This window comes from Tachypleus tridentatus, chromosome 5 (assembly GCF_004210375.1).
Source record: "Tachypleus tridentatus isolate NWPU-2018 chromosome 5, ASM421037v1, whole genome shotgun sequence".
Taxonomy (NCBI): Eukaryota; Metazoa; Arthropoda; class Merostomata; order Xiphosura; family Limulidae; genus Tachypleus; species Tachypleus tridentatus.
Genome location: NC_134829.1, coordinates 31,465,041 through 31,478,552, shown reverse-complemented (window position 1 = coordinate 31,478,552; position 13,512 = coordinate 31,465,041). Strand labels below are relative to the sequence as shown.

The 13,512-nt window shown below is 28.4% G+C and overlaps 1 pseudogene across 1 annotated transcript in view; it reads left to right on the top strand.

The window, feature by feature from the left end:
* Nucleotides 1-13,512, top strand: part of LOC143250319 (calmodulin-binding transcription activator 2-like) — a 152,961-nt pseudogene that overhangs the window by 78,368 nt on the left and 61,081 nt on the right. The gene's annotated exons all lie outside the window — the stretch shown is intronic.

Here is a 13,512-nt window from a genome sequence, read left to right as displayed (position 1 = left end):
TGTTGTGTGAGTTTTCATTTTACTTATTTATTGTAAGAATGATAAGAATGCTAGATATTGTTGTGTGAGTTTTTATTTTACTTATTTATTGTAAGAATGATAAGAATCCTAAATATTGTTGTGTGAGTTTTCATTTTACTTATTTATTGTAAGAATGATAAGAATGCTAGATATTGTTGTGTGAGTTTTCATTTTACTTATTTATTGTAAGAATGATAAGAATGCTAGATATTGTTGTGTGAGTTTTTATTTTACTTATTTATTGTAAGAATGAATAGAATGCTAGACATTGTTGTGTGAGTTTTTATTTTACTTATTTAATGTAAGAATGATAAAAATGCTAGATATTGTTGTGTGAGTTTTCATTTTACTTATTTATTGTAAGAATGATAAGAATGCTAGATATTGTTGTGTGAGTTTTTATTTTACTTATTTATTGTAAGAATGATAAGAATGCTATATATTGTTGTGTGAGTTTTTATTTTACTTATTTATTGTAAGAATGATAAAAATGCTAGATATTGTTGTGTGAGTTTTCATTTTACTTATTTATTGTAAGAATGATAAGAATGCTAGATATTGTTGTGTGAGTTTTTATTTTACTTGTTTATTGTAAGAATGATAAGAATGCTATATTTTGTTGTGTGAGTTTTTATTTTACTTATTTAATGTAAGAATGATAAGAATGCTAGATATTGTTGTGTTTTTATTTTACTTATTTAATGTAAGAATGATAAGAATGCTAGATATTGTTGTGTTTTTATTTTACTTATTTAATGTAAGAATGATAAGAATACTAGATATTGTTGTGTGAGTTTTTATCTTACTTATTTAATGTAAGAATGATAAGAATGCTAGATATTGTTGTGTGTTTTTATTTTACTTATTTAATGTAAGAATGATAAGAATGCTAGATAGTGTTGTGTGAGTTTTTATTTTACTAATTTAATGTAAGAATGATAAGAATGCTAGATATTGTTGTGTGAGTTTTTATTTTACTTATTTAATGTAAGAATGATAAGAAAGCTAGATAGTGTTGTGTGAGTTTTTATTTTACTTATTTAATGTAAGAATGATAAGAATGCTAGATATTGTTGTGTGAGTTTTTATTTTACTTATTTAATGTAAGAATGATAAGAATGCTAGATATTTTTGTGTGAGTTTTTATTTTACTTATTTAATGTAAGAATGATAAGAATGCTAGATATTGTTGTGTGAGTTTTTATTTTACTTATTTAATGTAAGAATGATAAGAATGCTAGATATTGGTGTGTTAGTTTTTATTTTACTTATTTATTGTAAGAATGATAAGAATGTTCGATATTGTTGTGTGAGTTTGTATTTTACTTATTTAATGTAAGAATTATAAGAATGCTAGATATTGGTGTGTGAGTTTTTATTTTACTTATTTAATGTAAGAATGATAAGAATGCTGTATATTGTTGTGTGAGTTTTTATTTTACTTATTTAATGTAAGAATTATAAGAATGCTAGATATTGTTGTGTGAGTTTTTATTTTACTTATTTAATGTAAGAATGATAAGAATGCTAGATATTGTTGTGTGAGTTTTTATTTTACTTATTTATTGTAAGAATGATAAGAATGCTAGATATTGTTGTGTGAGTTTTGATTTTACTTATTTAATGTAAGAATGATATGAATGCTAGATATTGTTGTATGAGTTTTTATTTTACTTATTTAATGTAAGAATGATAAGAATGCTAGACATTGTTGTGTGAGTTTTTATTTTACTTATTTATTGTAAGAATGATAAGAATGCTAGATATTGTTGTGTGAGTTTTTATTTTACTTATTTAATGTAAGAATGATAAGAATGCTAGACATTGTTGTGTGAGTTTTTATTTTACTTATTTAATGTAAGAATGATAAGAAAGCTAGATATTATTGTGTGAGTTTTTATTTTACTTATTTAATGTAAGAATGATAAGAATGCTAGATATTGTTGTGTGAGTTTTTATTTTACTTATTTAATGTAAGAATGATAAGAAAGCTAGATATTGTTGTGAGTTTTTATTTTACTTATTTAATGTAAGAATGATACGAATGCTAGATATTGTTGTGAGAGTTTTTATTTTACTTATTCATTGTAAGAATATAAGAATGCTAGATATTGTTGTGAGAGTTTTTATTTTACTCATTTAATGTAAGAATGATAAGAATGCTAGATATTGTTGTGTGAGTTTTTATTTTACTTATTTAATGTAAGAATGATAAGAATGCTATATATTGTTGTGTGAGGTTTTATTTTACTTATTTAATGTAAGAATGATAAGAATGCTAGATATTGTTGTGTTTTTATTTTACTTATTGATTGTAAGAATGATAAGAATGCTAGATATTGTTGTGTTTTTATTTTACTTATTTATTGTAAGAATGATAAGAATGCTAGATATTGTGGTGTTTTTATTTTACTTATTTATTGTAAGAATGATAAGAATGCTAGATATTGTTGTGTGTGTTTTCATTTTAATTATTTAATGTAAGAATGATATGAATGCTAGATATTGTTGTGTGAGTTTTTATTTTACTTATTTAATGTAAGAATGATAAGAATGTTCGATATTGTTGTGTGAGTTTGTATTTTACTTATTTAATGTAAGAATGATAAGAATGCTAGATATTGTTGTGTTTTTATTTTACTTATTTATTGTAAGAATGATAAGAGTGCTAGATATTGTTGTGTGAGTTTTTATTTTACTTATTTAATGTAAGAATGATAAGAATGCTAGATTTTTGTTGTACGAGTTTTTATTTTACTCATTTAATGTAAGAATGATAATAATGCTAGATATTGTTGTGTTTTTATTTTACTTATTTATTGTAAGAACAATAAGAATGCTAGATGATGTTGTATATATTTTTGTTTTACTTATTTAATGTAAGAATGATAAGAATGCTCGTTATTGTTGTGTGAGTTTTTATTTTACTTATTTAATGTAAGAATGATAAGAATGCTAGATATTGTTGTGTGAGTTTTTATTTTACTTATTTAATGTAAGAATGATAAGAATGCTAGATATTGTTGTGTTTTTATTTTACTTATTTATTGTAAGAATGATAAGAATGCTAGATATTGTTGTGTGAGTTTTTATTTTACTTATTTAATGTAAGAATGATTAGAATGCTAGATATTGGTGTGTGAGTTTTTATTTTACTTATTTATTGTAAGAATGATAAGAATGTTCGATATTCTTGTGTGAGTTTGTATTTTACTTATTTAATGTAAGAATTATAAGAATGCTAGATATTGGTGTGTGAGTTTTTATTTTACTTATTTAATGTAAGAATGATAAGAATGCTATATATTGTTGTGTGAGTTTTTTTTTTACTTATTTAATGTAAGAATGATAAGAATGCTAGATATTGTTGTGTGAGTTTTTATTTTACTTATTTAATGTAAGAATGATAAGAATGCTAGATATTGTTGTGTTTTTATTTTACTTATTTATTGTAAGAATGATAAGAATGCTAGATATTGTTGTGTTTTTATTTTACTTATTTATTGTAAGAATGATAAGAATGCTAGATATTGTTGTGTGAGTTTTTATTTTACTTATTTATTGTAAGAATGATAAAAATGCTAGATATTGTTGTGTGAGTTTTCATTTTACTTATTTATTGTAAGAATGATAAGAATGCTAGATATTGTTGTGTGAGTTTTATTTTACTTTATTTATTGTAAGATTGATAAGAATGCTATATATTGTTGTGTGAGTTTTATTTTACTTATTTATTGTAAGAATGATAAAAATGCTAGATATTGTTGTGTGAGTTTTCATTTTACTTATTTATTGTAAGAATGATAAGAATGCTAGATATTGTTGTGTGAGTTTTTATTTTACTTATTTATTGTAAGAATGATAAGAATGCTATATATTGTTGTGTGAGTTTTTATTTTACTTATTTAATGTAAGAATGATAAGAATGCTAGATATTGTTGTGTTTTTATTTTACTTATTTAATGTGAGAATGATAAGAATGCTAGATATTGTTGTGTAAATTTTTATTTTACTTATTTAATGTAAGAATGATAAGAATACTAGATATTGTTGTGTGAGTTTTTATCTTACTTATTTAATGTAAGAATGATTAGTATGCTAGATATTGTTGTGTGTTTTTATTTTACTTATTTAATGTAAGAATGATAAGAATGCTAGATAGTGTTGTGTGAGTTTTTATTTTACTTATTTAATGTAAGAATGATAAGAATGCTAGATATTGTTGTGTGAGTTTTTATTTTACTTATTTAATGTAAGAATGATAAGAAAGCTAGATAGTGTTGTGTGAGTTTTTATTTTACTTATTTAATGTAAGAATGATAAGAATGCTAGATATTGTTGTGTGAGTTTTTATTTTACTTATTTATTGTAAGAATGATAAGAATGTTCGATATTGTTGTGTGAGTTTGTATTTTACTTATTTAATGTAAGAATTATAAGAATGCTAGATATTGGTGTGTGAGTTTTTATTTTACTTATTTAATGTAAGAATGATAAGAATGCTATATATTGTTGTGTGAGTTTTTATTTTACTTATTTAATGTAAGAATTATAAGAATGCTAGATATTGTTGTGTGAGTTTTTATTTTACTTATTTAATGTAAGAATGATAAGAATGCTAGATATTGTTGTGTGAGTTTTTATTTTACTTATTTATTGTAAGAATGATAAGAATACTAGATATTGTTGTGTGAGTTTTCATTTTACTTATTTAATGTAAGAATGATATGAATGCTAGATATTGTTGTATGAGTTTTTATTTTACTTATTTAATGTAAGAATGATAAGAATGCTAGACATTGTTGTGTGAGTTTTTATTTTACTTATTTATTGTAAGAATGATAAGAATGCTAGACATTGTTGTGTGAGTTTTTATTTTACTTATTTAATGTAAGAATGATAAAAATGCTAGATATTGTTGTGTGAGTTTTCATTTTACTTATTTATTGTAAGAATGATAAGAATGCTAGATATTGTTGTGTGAGTTTTTATTTTACTTATTTATTGTAAGAATGATAAGAATGCTATATATTGTTGTGTGAGTTTTTATTTTACTTATTTATTGTAAGAATGATAAAAATGCTAGATATTGTTGTGTGAGTTTTCATTTTACTTATTTATTGTAAGAATGATAAGAATGCTAGATATTGTTGTGTGAGTTTTATTTTACTTATTTATTGTAAGAATGATAAGAATGCTATATATTGTTGTGTGAGTTTTATTTTACTTATTTAATGTAAGAATGATAAGAATGCTAGATATTGTTGTGTTTTTATTTTACTTATTTAATGTAAGAATGATAAGAATGCTAGATATTGTTGTGTAAGTTTTATTTTACTTATTTAATGTAAGAATGATAAGAATACTAGATATTGTTGTGTGAGTTTTTATCTTACTTATTTAATGTAAGAATGATAAGAATGCTAGATATTGTTGTGTGTTTTATTTTTACTTATTTAATGTAAGAATGATAAGAATGCTAGATAGTGTTGTGTGAGTTTTTTATTTTACTTATTTAATGTAAGAATGATAAGAATGCTAGATATTGTTGTGTGAGTTTTATTTTACTTATTTAATGTAAGAATGATAAGAAAGCTAGATAGTGTTGTGTGAGTTTTATTTTACTTATTTAATGTAAGAATGATAAGAATGCTAGATATTGTTGTGTGAGTTTTATTTTACTTATTTAATGTAAGAATGATAAGAATGCTAGATATTGTTGTGTGAGTTTTATTTTACTTATTTAATGTAAGAATGATAAGAATGCTATATATTGTTGTGTGAGTTTTTATTTTACTTATTTAATGTAAGAATTATAAGAATGCTAGATATTGTTGTGTGAGTTTTTATTTTACTTATTTAATGTAAGAATGATAAGAATGCTAGATATTGTTGTGTGAGTTTTTATTTTACTTATTTATTGTAAGAATGATAAGAATGCTAGATATTGTTGTGTGAGTTTTTATTTTACTTATTTATTGTAAGAATGATAAGAATGCTAGATATTGTTGTGTGAGTTTTCATTTTACTTATTTAATGTAAGAATGATAAGAATGCTAGACATTGTTGTGTGAGTTTTTATTTTACTTATTTATTGTAAGAATGATAAGAATGCTAGATATTGTTGTGTGAGTTTTTATTTTACTTATTTAATGTAAGAATGATAAGAATGCTAGACATTGTTGTGGGAGTTTTTATTTTACTTATTTAATGTAAGAATGATAAGAAAGCTAGATATTATTGTGTGAGTTTTTATTTTACTTATTTAATGTAAGAATGATAAGAATGCTAGATATTGTTGTGTGAGTTTTTATTTTACTTATTTAATGTAAGAATGATAAGAAAGCTAGATATTGTTGTGAGTTTTTATTTTACTTATTTAATGTAAGAATGATACGAATGCTAGATATTGTTGTGTGAGTTTTTATTTTACTTATTCATTGTAAGAATATAAGAATGCTAGATATTGTTGTGAGAGTTTTTATTTTACTCATTTAATGTAAGAATGATAAGAATGCTAGATATTGTTGTGTGAGGTTTTATTTTACTTATTTAATGTAAGAATGATAAGAATGCTAGATATTGTTGTGTTTTTATTTTACTTATTGATTGTAAGAATGATAAGAATGCTAGATATTGTTGTGTTTTTATTTTACTTATTTATTGTAAGAATGATAAGAATGCTAGATATTGTTGTGTTTTTATTTTACTTATTTATTGTAAGAATGATAAGAATGCTAGATATTGTTGTGTGTGTTTTCATTTTACTTATTTAATGTAAGAATGATAAGAATGCTAGATATTGTTGTGTGAGTTTTTATTTTACTTATTTAATGTAAGAATGATAAGAATGTTCGATATTGTTGTGTGAGTTTGTATTTTACTTATTTAATGTAAGAATGATAAGAATGCTAGATATTGTTGTGTTTTTATTTTACTTATTGATTGTAAGAATGATAAGAATGCTAGATATTGTTGTGTGAGTTTTTATTTTACTTATTTAATGTAAGAATGATAAGAATGCTAGATTTTTGTTGTACGAGTTTTTATTTTACTCATTTAATGTAAGAATGATAAGAATGCTAGATATTGTTGTGTTTTTATTTTACTTATTTATTGTAAGAACAATAAGAATGCTAGATATTGTTGTATATATTTTTGTTTTACTTATTTAATGTAAGAATGATAAGAATGCTCGTTATTGTTGTGTGAGTTTTTATTTTACTTATTTAATGTGAGAATGATAAGAATGCTAGATATTGTTGTATATATTTTTGTTTTACTTATTTAATGTAAGAATGATAAGAATGCTCGATATTGTTGTGTGAGTTTTTATTTTACTTATTTAATGTAAGAATGATAAGAATACTAGATATTGTTGTATAAGTTTTGTACTCTATATTGTTCTGATGTGTAGTTTTCTTTTAATACACTTATTCTGGAGTGATCGGAATGTCTCCTGTATTGATATATTTAATTCCCATCACGAGTATGATCTGACGAGGTTCCGTTTTTTATCTTATCTAACTTTCATTTGTAACAGTGAGATGTTTTGTAAAATGTTAACTCTAGAATAACTAGAATGTTATTGTTGTAAGCCTTACTTTGTTGCGAGTTTATGCTGGAATGGTCAGAATAGGATTTATTGTTTACACCTTTACGTTTTTATTTGTGATATTATGGAAATTATCCGAACATTGTTTGTTGTTGTTTTTTTCCACTTACAAAAGGGTCTTTGTAATGTGTTTACTACAGAATGTTTTCATGCTATCTTGCGTTGTTTTCCTTTGTCTGTGTTTTATAGTAAGAGCCATACGTTAATGCAATAAGCTTTAATGTTATTGTAGCATCAAATCCAATATATCATAAAATACATATTTGCTCACTCACCATGTGGCAAAACGCGTGGATGTAGTTAACGCAGGTCGACAAGCAGACACGTGAACAAGAGACGTGAGCTGTCGCATCATCTAGAACTTTAGAAACACTTTAGATTTGTTTAGTGGAATTTCGTTATTACTTTCAACATAAGGATTTTAAAACAGAGAGAAGAGACTGATGGACTTTGAAATAGCTGTACTTCATCAGTTAAGATAAGTGATTAAAGTAGTAACATTTTAGAACGACTAATACCTGCACTTTAAAATTTTAATTACCAAATCACGAGAAAGCTTGAACAAGACACTGTAGTAAGTTGATGATGTGTTTACCGAAAAAAACTTTCATATTGTTGCCAGTTAATATTTTCGCGTTATAATTTGTTTGTTAGAGGGAGCTGCTCGTGGTAATGATCAAGAAGCTTTGCCAAATATCTGTAACAAGGATTTAGGTATAAATAATAAAATCGGCTAGCTAGTGACATCGAAGAGAGTACTGAGCCAGTTTAATTCGGTGAAGGTTTTTGATCAGGGTTAATGATAGAATATATTCAGTTGTTCGATTACTTAGCCGTGAAATTTTATAAGTTTATCTTTTACGTTAGTTTTGTGTCATTAGCGAAGTATTTCCGTTTGAACGTCATTTGTAAATTTAGGATTGCTTGTCGGTGGGATAGCGGTAAGTTTACGGACTTACAACGCTGAAGTAAACAGTTCTACTCTCTGCAGTGGACACAGCAGATCGCTCATTACAGTTTACTATAAGAAACAAACCAATGAACAAGACTGTTTCCTAGTCCTTTTACACGAGTAGCAACTAATAATGATTTAAAAGTGTCAACGGAATAATTTCTTACTTCAAGGTGATTTATTTAGTTGTGCTACTATTGGAGCAACATTAATTATAATATTTGTTCGTAAAAAATATTTACTTGAATATTCGCTGTATATACCATCAAGTATTCACAGTTATTGAGGTAGTTCTTAACAAAACTAATTCTATCAGTTATTTAGTTTAGTTGTAGATATTTATATGTCCTCCAGTGGCTTATATTGCTAAGAACTGAGCTTCAATACCCATTGTAGGCACAACACAGATATTATTTCGCCTGTAAAAGTGTTTTTTCTGCATAATCGCAGACTAAAATGTTGAAACACACTTGTTTAACTTATATGAGAAGAGTTCTACGGATATCATGTCTTTTGTAGTTGGTAAGATGGGTAGTAGCAGTTCATATGTTTTCATGGAGAGACACACAAGTGACACAAAATGTCACCCATCTTTTCAATTACCTGAACAAGTTATCTGAAAGACTCTCAAATATTCAATGGCCAGAGAAATCTCTCAAAACGTTTACCGTTAGTTCGGTTTCTTAAGCACGTTATCTGTAGAACTCTTAATGCATTCATCAGACTTGCCAAATAGTTTTCTATGGCACTTGAAGTTGGATTTATTATCTGTGGTCAGTTAATTGGTGGTTGTTTTGTAAGTTCTGTTTTGTGCTTAGGTTTTAAAGATATCAAACACATATACTTGAAACCTGATATTCAACAGAGCTTTTACCATTTTATATCCATTTAATATAAATATACACAAAGCGTAAAACGGTCAAACATTTTAAAGTGAAGAAATCAAGTTGTAGGTATCGAAACCCGGCTTTAGCGTTATAAGTTTGCATACATAATACCACTGTGCTATTAGGGAGCTATACATTTTTGTGAATGTTTGCGATATAATCACTTAATGAATTCAGCCATCTACATTATCACCTCAAAACCGGCATATAATTAAGGCGCCACAAAATTCTTACTGATCGATTTGTATCCATTTTTGAATTTAGAAACTTAATATTGTTGTCCAGCAAATACAATTACTTGGTGTTTTATTGTAACAAACGAATGTCAAACTATTTTATAGTTCTTTTCCACAGTTTATTGCTTTGTCAGATTTGATTTGGCATAAACCAAACGTCTAATGTGCGCGTGTGTACATGATTTTTCGTCCTTTTTATTGTAAGTTAGGTTGTAAAAGTCATCTGTTTTTATTATTTAGATTTTTTTAACATTCTCTTCACAGTCTGTTGAAGGACTCTTGTGTGGATAAGCTGAGAAGTAGGCTTAGTATTAGTTAAGCCTATCAGAATTAACATTGATATTGAATATTTTATGGCTACATATAAAAGCCATTCATCATCTTTTTATTTCACCAGAGAGACAGAAATGTAGGCCTAATCTAAAGATAGAGACCGCATTCAAATAAAAAGGCGGAAACATAGAGCCACCAAGAGTTGATTTGAACCATGAAACAGACAAAAAATGCAGACTCAGCTTGCTTTTTTATATGCTTCTTTTCTAACGGTCCTTTGCTACGAGGTCTTTTCAATTCATGTTTGATAAGCGTTTGGGGTGTCCCCAGCGCCTAGGACAAGTGTCCCAGCTATCTTCCTCTTTTTGGTAGTTCTGCTAAGACCCATAAATAATCATTTTAAAATTTAATATTTTCATCACATAACTCATTTTATTAAATGTGTGCAAAGAGAAGTATTATAATTATTATTTTTTTTATGTAATTCTCCTTCATGTCGTATGTTACTATAAAAACACTATATGTTTCCGATTTTCATTTGTCAACCTTAGTATTTGGGTTATCCCAATGTTTTTTATTTGGGATTGTATTGGTGCCTGTCATTTCTTTGGATAAATGAATTAAAATTTTGCTTCATTTATATTTACCAAAAAGAAAAGAAAGAGATAAATCGAAGTATTTTATTATATGATAACAAATTGCAAACTAACACTATATAAATGAGGCTGGATATATATATTTTATTTTATCTGTTTTGACTGAGATTGTAAGTCTTTGGTGTCATTTTATTTCTAGTGTCTTTGTACAATTGTAAAACTGTTTATTAACACTCCTACGAAAAGACGTTTCTAGTCCTGATTTTTCCAAGCCCGTTCCCCTGCCTGTGGTTTCGCTAGATAGTAGATAGGGACAGTGGGAATCTCGTTAATCCATACATTAATGGATTTAAATGGCAATTTCATTTAAATACAAAATTATTAGCCTAATATTAATAACCTTTCAAGTTGCTCTGGGGCCTATTGGGCCCCACTTTTCGTAGGAGTGTTAAAAAGTATCTAGCGAAACCACAGCCATTGTTTGGTATGCCTTAAAAGTTAAATGAATTATAACACACAGTGTCCTATATATATATATCTTTAATGGTAAAGACATCTATAAGAAAATACAGTTAAGTAACAAAATAGTTGCTGCCATCATGTGGATTAAACGTACACTAAAACCAGTAAACAGCTATTATTGACGAACAAGAATAACCAGTTTGTTTTGAACTTCGCACAACTTACATGAGGGTTATCTGCGATAAACATCCCTAATTTAGTAGTGTGAGACAAGAAAGCTGTAATCACTGTTTACCGCCAATAGTGGCGGCGCCAGGATATTTTCGTTGGGTTGGGGGACGGTGTAAATGTGGAGGGGCTTCCCAAAATGCTATCAATATGAAAGTATAGATGGCAAATTATAATAATGTAAATACCAGGGTACATTTCAGAAAGGTGTGCTATTTTGAACTGCGTTTTCAATGCAGTTTTCATTGAAACTCGTACTCTGATTAATAATTCATTATTACAAATTAGAAATAATCTGTTTATGAAAATATGCATATATGTAAAAGAGGAAGCTCACCTAAATTCCACCCAAGGTAATACATAATAATAACGAAAATCAAGATTAACTTAGATTCAACATTTAATATACCATTAAGAGTAAAGCTGCAAATCAAAAGAAATATAACATAAAGACATAGTTTACATAGCAGAAACGAATTATACCATGTGAAGTTAATACACTCTGAGGAAAAGTGAGGTCACTATCAGGCTAACTATCTATCATCATGTTGTGTTTATAGTCAATATTACTTCAAAACAATGCGCCTGTTCTGGTAATTGGCAGCAAATGTGTCTATAACAGTATCAATATCGAGTTGTTTTGCCTTCCTGGAGTTTACTGGTATGACAGCAAGGTTGCTGGTGCGGTTGTTACCACTGCTGTTGCACAAGTATGTCTTGAGAAGCTTTAGACATGAGAAAATTCTCTCACAAGCAGCTGAAGTGACAGGCAGGGTGATAGCGATGCATACAAGTTTGTGGAGATCCATGAAGGCATCCTTGTATGGCTCCAGCATAGTTACAAGCTCCAATGGTGTGGATACTTCCTGCCCCTTGTCTTTCTTCCTGGCAATTAGCCTGGTCAACTGGTGAACCTCCATTGCGAGGTCATCCTCTGCCACACCTTATTTTGCTGCCTATTCCTAAGAGTGCTTGTTTGTCCAGAAATGTGGAGTGTTTGGGGTTCAATGGAGTTGCACCCATCAGAACACTGCAGGCATCAGAGGAGAATCTTCTATTCAGCTCGTTGAGCACCCTGTCTATGATGGCATAGAAGGTGTGTGTTGGGTCATCTCTTTGGCCAGTACTAGATGTGATTAAGAATTCGTCCAGGTGTCTGGGGGCAGATCGCTGTCCACCTTGACGCGCCATCTCAGTGTGTATTCCCACTTTCTTACATATATCATCAGCAGACTCTTCCAAGTTTTTCCATGCTGCTTCAGTTCTCATTTCTGAGAGACCAGAGATGACAGATTGTACTAGGTCCTCTGCAGAGGCCAGCTGCAGGTCAGGTGACTGGAGGTGGTCTGATAGCTGTTTTGTCATCAGCAGTAGTTTTTCTATGGCCACTAGACTTGTTACGAACTGCTGATCTAGGAGGATGCACAGGCCCTTTGATTCAGTGGCTCTGTGGACATTGTCCTCCTCCATAAGAGACTTTAGGGTTGTCAACGTGGTTGTCTAATCTTCGTCAAAGCTCAAGATAGAATGGCATTACACAGGGAGCGGCAATACAGAGCATGAGTTTCAGTGCATTCAATACGTTTCTATGGGACGCATGACACATACTTCCGTCTTTATGAAGACGTTGAGTTCTACAGATCTATGTCTCTTTGATGTTAATTGTTAAGCAACAACGACAATTATGTTTTCCATATTTTATGAATACATGGAGGTAACAATATTGGGGGGCTGAGGGGGGCTTGGCTCATTTGAGGGGCTCAAGCCCTCCTTGGCGCCGCCACTGTCTTTTACCAACGAATAGTGGGATTGATCATGATTTATAACGTCCCCATGGCTAAAAGAGCGAGCATGTTTGGTGTGACGAGGATTCGAACCCAAGACTCATAGATTAGGATTTGAGCGCTCTGTCTACCTAGCCATACTGGACCCAATAACCAAAGAGCCTCATTTGTAGCAACATACTGTTGTAATATTGATTTTTCATTGGTAGATTCTTTTAAGTTATCTTGTAAAAAATATTCAAAGTCCTGTACACGTAACGAAAATAAATTAGTTTATTTCTTTCTTGACATCCTTAAGCTTGTAACTCATACCAAGTTGTAGACCTCATTTGTTGCCACATTAACTACTACTACTATGATGTAAAAACAAACTATACTACTTCTCAGCTGACACATGAAACAAGGAATGATTCACTGTATCAATGACTCTACCACTTTAAAACAACTATGCAGTCTTC